Consider the following 7,500-nt stretch of genomic DNA (forward strand, 5'->3'; position numbering starts at 1 on the left):
ACAAGGAAAAATAGCCCCGTGAGGAAAAGAAATATGGAAATAAATGAGTGATGAGAACAAAATAACAATAAATGATTCTAAAAACAGTAACAACGTCAAAACAGATATGTCCTTTATAAACTATTAACAACGTCAAAAACAGATATTATTATTATTATTATTATTATTATTATTATTAGCCAAGCTACAACCCCAGTTGGAAAAGCAAGATACTATAAGCCCAAGGGCTCCAATAGGGAAAAATAGCCCAGTGAGGAAAGGAAATAAGGAAATAAATAAATGAAGAGAACAAATTAACAATAAATCATTCTAAAAACAGTAACAACGTCAAAACAGATATGTCCTATATAAACTAATAACAACGTCAAAAACAGATATTATTATTATTATTATTATTATTATTAGCCAAGCTACAACCCCAGTTGGAAAAGCAAGATACTATAAGCCCAAGGGCTCCAATAGGGAAAAATAGCCCAGTGAGGAAAGGAAATAAGGAAATAAATAAATGAAGAGAACAAATTAACAATAAATCATTCTAAAAACAGTAACAACGTCAAAACAGATATGTCCTGTATAAACTATTAACAACGTCAAAAACAGATATTGTTATTATTGTTACTATTATTAGCCAAGCTACAACCCTAGTTGGAAAAGTAAGATACTATAAGCCCAAGGGCTCCAATAGGGAAAAATAGCCCAGTGAGGAAAGGAAATAAGGAAATAAATGAGTGATGAGAAACAAATTAACAATAAATCATTCTAAAAACAGTAACAACGTCAAAGCAAATATGTCCTATACAAACTATTAACAACGTCAAAAACATATTATTATTATTATTATTATTATTATTATTATCATTATTATTATTATTATTATTACTAGCCAAGCTACTACCCTAGTTGGAAAAGCATGATACTAAAAGCCCAAGGACTCCAATAGGGAAAAATAGCCCAGTGAGGAAAGGAAATAAGGAAATAAATGAGTGATGAGAACAAATTAACAATAAATCATTCTAAAAACAGTAACAACGTCAAAACGGACATGTCCTATGTAAACTATTAACAACGTCAAAAACAGATATTATTATTATTATTATTATTATTATTATTAGCCAAGCTACAACCCTAGTTGGAAAAGCAAGATACTATAAGCCCAAGGGCTCCAATAGGGAAAAATAGCCCAGTGAGGAGAGGAAATAAGGAAATAAATGAGTGATGAGAACAAATTAACAATAAATCATTCTAAAAACAGTAACAACGTCCAAAACAGATATGTCCTATATAAACTATTAACAACGTCAAAAACAGATATTATTATTATTATTATTATTACAAGCCAAGCTACAACCCTAGTTGGAAAAGCAAGACACTATAAGCCCAAGGGCTCCAATAGGGAAAAATAGCCCAGTGAGGAAAGGAAATAAGGAAATAAATGAGTGATGAGAAACAAATTAACAATAAATCATTCTAAAAACAGTAACAACGTCAAAGCAAATATGTCCTATACAAACTATTAACAACGTCAAAAACATATTATTATTATTATTATTATTATTATTATCATTATTATTATTATTATTATTACTAGCCAAGCTACTACCCTAGTTGGAAAAGCATGATACTAAAAGCCCAAGGACTCCAATAGGGAAAAATAGCCCAGTGAGGAAAGGAAATAAGGAAATAAATGAGTGATGAGAACAAATTAACAATAAATCATTCTAAAAACAGTAACAACGTCAAAACGGACATGTCCTATGTAAACTATTAACAACGTCAAAAACAGATATTATTATTATTATTATTATTATTATTATTAGCCAAGCTACAACCCTAGTTGGAAAAGCAAGATACTATAAGCCCAAGGGCTCCAATAGGGAAAAATAGCCCAGTGAGGAGAGGAAATAAGGAAATAAATGAGTGATGAGAACAAATTAACAATAAATCATTCTAAAAACAGTAACAACGTCCAAAACAGATATGTCCTATATAAACTATTAACAACGTCAAAAACAGATATTATTATTATTATTATTATTACAAGCCAAGCTACAACCCTAGTTGGAAAAGCAAGACACTATAAGCCCAAGGGCTCCAATAGGGAAAAATAGCCCAGTGAGGAAAGGAAATAAGGAAATAAATGAGTGATGAGAAACAAATTAACAATAAATCATTCTAAAAACAGTAACAACGTCAAAACAGATATGTCCTATATAAACTATTAACAACGTCAAAAACAGATATGTCATATATAAACTATAAAAAGACTCATGTCAGCCTGGTCAACAAGAGAAGTTTTGTTGAATTCACCACTAGCTGTGACCGGGTTAAACTATCTTTAAGAATAAAAAAAGCTGATTTGGTATTTCGAAAAAGTTGGAATGTAACCAGACTTGGGATCGTGAGAATTTAAAATTGTATTTAGGAGATATTTGTGAAAAAAAATCACTGAAAACTGAAGTATTCCATCTAGACCAGTGTCTTGAATCATTAGTAGTTTTATTCATGATCAGTTCATTTGCATAATTTAAGAGAAATATCAAAGAAAGTGCAGGAAGGGAGGCTGAGATGGTATGGACACCTGATGAGGAGAGATGAGGACCACGTTGGGAGACATACTATGGAGATGGAGGTTCAGGGAAGATGAAGAAGAAGAGGGAGACCAAGAAAGAGATGGAGGGACTGTGTGAGAGGAGACTTACAGGAGAAGGGGATTGATGAGGCAGAAGCGCAGAATAGAAAAAGATGGAAACGGCTCATCCGCAACGGCGACCCCATATAAAAATGGGAACCAGCTGGGAAGAAGATTATTCGTTCATATTTTTATTATAATTTACCTTTCGTTATTTAGCTATGTCTACTTAATCCTCTGGAGGGATTTTATTAAAGGTTTAAAAGGCCGATCATAAATGGCAGAGGCAAGGGACAGTGACAATACCTTAGCTATAGTCCATTTCTTTTAGCGATGCATGTTTGCACAGACTCGCAGGGGTGCCCTTTTAGCTCGGAAAAGTTTCCTGATCGCTGATTGGTTGGACGAGATAATTCTAACCAATCAGCGATCAGGAAACTTTTCCGAGCGAAAAGGGCACCGCTGCGAGTCGGTGCAAATATGCATCGCTAAAAGAAATGGACTATAGCAGGACAATGCCCTAGAAACTTATTCTATATCCATATGATCAGCGCCCAGGCCCCTTCCCCCACCCAAGCTAGGACCAGGAAGGGCAAGGCAATGGGTGCTGATGACTCAGCAGCACACAAGAATGGTGAGGTTGCAGACGATACAAGGAACCATCGAGCTTTAGCGGGACTCGAACCCCAGTCCGGCAGATCACGAGGCAGGGACGTTTCCAGTAGGCCATTCACTCAAAACTCCTTTCTTCAAGTGATGTATAATACATTGTTGATTATTGTTGGGATCTTATCCGAGATATCAAAAAGACATTTTAAGGAGAGAGAGAGAGAGAGAGAGAGAGAGAGAGAGAGAGAGAGAGAGAGAGAGAGAGAGAGAGAGAGGGGGGGGTGTTTATTAGGAAGATTGTGGTCTAATTTTTTAACGTATAAGAATACAATTTGGAGAATTATTGACGTATTATCCATATATATATATATATATATATATATATATATATATATATATATATATATATGAATTAGGAGGCATTTGTTCTATTTATACTATCATTTCGATTATCTTTTTTATATTAAAGAGAAAAAACACTGTAAATACAGCTAAAACCGATAAATATAAAGAATAAAAAAAAAATAAAAAATAAAATAATTCTGGAAACAAAGGCAAAGAGCACAAATCACTTTCAAGTCTCCTAAAGCCATAAAGAGAGAGAGAGAGAGAGAGAGAGAGAGAGAGAGAGAGAGAGAGAGAGAGAGAGAGAGAGAGAGATGACATGCACAGCCCTCCACTCAAATTGACAGGCATACATCGTAACAGTACGAATCAACAAAGCGGTATATTGGGCCTTATTAGAAATCCACTCGCGTCTTGTCGTCATTGGAAATTAAAGTGATTATTATCGGTATTGCGACAACTCGGCGAAGCCAATGAGGAAATGGCTGCTGGCTTAAGCCGAGCACCTCTTCGATGTTGTTCTAATCTGGAGTGTGTGGCTTGGCTGGTTATGAAATGCAATAGCAGAATAGATACAATTCTCTCATTCGTATTGAGCATCATCATCATCATCATCTCCTCCTAAGCCTGTGGACGCAAAGGGTCTCGGTTAGATTTCGCCAGTCGTGTCTATCCTTAGCTTCTAAATTCAATACTTCTCCATTCATCACGGCGTCAATGACCTTAGATGTCAGGATGCCTGAAAACTTTAAATCAATCAATCAATCATTCTCCATTCATCATCTCCTACTTCACGTTTCATAGTCCTCAGCCATGTAGGCCTGGGTCTTACAACTCTTCTAGTGCCTTGTGGTGCCCAGCTGAACGTTTGCATTCGTATTGACATTATACTTTTTTTTTATTTGCATTTGTAGTTGTAATGGCTTATCGGAAACTTCCCTGCCTGGTGATCGCCAGACTGGGGTTCGAGTCCCGCTCAAACTCGTTAGTTTTACTAGTATCTGCAACCTCACCATCCTTGTGAGCATAAGGATCCGGGGTTTGGGGAAGCCTAAAGGTCTACCTGTTGACTCATTACTGAGTCATCAGCAGCCATTGGTTGGCCTTCCCTGGTCCTAGCTTGGGTGAAGAGTGGGCTTGGGCGCTGATCATATGTATATATGGTCAGTCTCTAGGGCATTGTCCTGCTTGCCTCCGCCATTCATTGGTGGTCTTTAAACCTGGATTCTTCGCCTCTTTCTTTTGTTTCGAAAAGGTCGGTCGAAACTTCTTTTTTTTTTTTTTTTTTTTTTGAGATTTTATTTGCACTAGATTTTATTTTTGGCTATGGAATCACTTAGGATGTATATAATGCCCACGTACTGTTAGGTTCCGACAGAGCGGAGAACTGAATGCAGATTAAAGTTTATTCAACAGATAACGAGCTTATATACCAGCAGTTGAGAGCAAGAATGTCACAAAAATTCAAACAAACTAAAACATGTGATGGCAAACTTAGATAGCTTGTTCTATTATCAGTGCGGGAGAGAGCTAGAGATAAAAAGAACAATAATATTACATTGTATTAACGTTGTATGAAACACGTGCGATACAGTATTGTATATCGTATGTAGATGTTCATTTGCATTCTTGCATAAAAAGAAGAATTTTCGCGTGTATCTAATGTATTCTTTTTTTTTTTTTTTAGATTTTCTATGAATGGGATTTCTTAATATTTGTATTTATGTTAAAGAATATATTTGTTTACGCTTGAAGAGATTTCTTTATCAATACGCTGTCAAAAAAAAAAAACCGTAATTTAAATAGGAAATTCTCCGTAGATATATACTGTTCTCAGCCGTATTTCAGTAAAATACAGGCGACCGTACTTTTTACCCTACTTTGTTCGTATATTTTACGGGTTGTTGACTGTAATATCAAACCTTTACGTCAAAATATCCGTATTTTAAAACGGTAAAAATCCTGGAATAAATGTTGCCAGGCATTTACCGTTTTTTTAATGCGAATTTTTAAGTGTATCATAATTTTTGTATTTTTATTTATGAATTTCTTTTCTGGAATGATAATAAATTTTCCTTTCACCGGTTTGTTATTTAGAAGAGATTTGCTAAAACCAAATAAAAAAAAGAAAATAGTGTTTCATTATTAAAGTTTTTATAGAATGTAGCGAGTTGTCCCTTGTATTTTACAGCTAAACAAGGCCTGGAGCTTTTTTCGCCTTTATATCCATGGCCATGACAAATTACTAAACCTAAAAATACCGAAAATCCAAAAGAGAAATTTCAACAAATCACATTTTAATTTTGTCGGTCTGTATCATTTATCCTCTACCAATTAATAATCGCTCTGGAAAAATATATGATTTTTTTTCCCTATTCACCCGGTTTGACCTTTCCGTTGAAATTGAATTAGGGCACTGTTCAAATTGGCTCATGGCTTCTTGTATATTCGACGGTTTCATGACTCCGTTTTCGGTATATTGCATGAAAGCATTTCGCAAATTTGATGGATCTGCTGATATATTTTTTTTTTTTTATTTTTAATCCTGTATGGTTTATTGTCCTGGCGATTGGCGAATTGGCTGTTTCCGGTTCAAGTTTAGTATGTTCAAGTACAAATTCATTACTTTGTTGAAGTATTTAATCTTCGCGCATCAATGAGTAACCACTATTGAATGCCTTGACGCAACACACACACACATATATATATATATATATATATATATGTGTGTGTATATATATGTACATAAACAGTATATATATGTGTGTGTGTGCGTACGTACACTCTAAAAATTAAGGGTATAAAAGGGGTAGAAAAGGGGTATTTCTAGTGGTTAAAATAGCATACCCTATCGGGGTATATAAGAACTATAATATACCCTTTACAATATACCCATATCAAGGGTATAACATATACTTGAGATACCCTTACTTAGGGGTGTATCGTAGGTAAAGAATACCCTTTTACAGGGTATTCTATACGACATAAATACCCTTGTATATTAATTATAATTTTATAATTAACATCTATTCCACCATTATATAGGTGTAGTTATAGCTTATAAGTATATAAAGTAATAAGGTCAATGATTTTAAAAGTTTGGTTTATCAATTTATTATTTCCATTACACTTGAAAACCAAAAGTATATATATAATATATAAAGAGTGATGGCAGAAGCTGCAAAGCAAACCGTAGGCAGAAATCTGTGAAAAGAAAATATTTGTTAGTGTGTGTGTGCCTATATATATATATTTATATATATATATATATATATATATATATATATATATATATATATATATATATATATATATATATATATATATATATATATATATATAGAAAAGAGGAAAAAATATCATGCATAAATACCTAACTGTATGCTACCTCAGGTCAAACTGATTAAGAAATCATTGGCGTCAGTGTTTGCTTACAGACTACGCGTAATCGTAAAGTTATTAACGTTTAGCTGAATACATTGTTTATGGTTTTTTCCTCCCAGACAGCTTGACGCTCACGCTCTCTCTCTCTCTCTCTCTCTCTCTCTCTCTCTCCTCTCTCTCTCTCTCTCTCTCTCTCTCTCTCTCTCTCTCATAATTAAGTGCTAATGATAATTTCTTACTTATTTTCCTCGGTGTTAGTAATAATGATTTTTTAGACTATCACAGCCTGAATGCAAAACTAATGATGATGTCTGACAATTTTTATTCGTAACGTTGAAGTAGGAAATAATGTTAAGTATGGTAGTTTTCACTTTTAAAATACTGCAGAAATAATGGGGATGGAGTAACCTAAAATTTATTCAAGGCAGCATTTCAGATAATAAGAAACATACATACCACATTTTATCATGCGTAAAATTATGGTAAAACGTGTTATAGGTCACATAAATACCAGAGTCAATGCAAAAAACCAT

This window comes from Palaemon carinicauda, chromosome 35 (assembly GCF_036898095.1).
Source record: "Palaemon carinicauda isolate YSFRI2023 chromosome 35, ASM3689809v2, whole genome shotgun sequence".
NCBI lineage: Eukaryota > Metazoa > Arthropoda > Malacostraca > Decapoda > Palaemonidae > Palaemon > Palaemon carinicauda.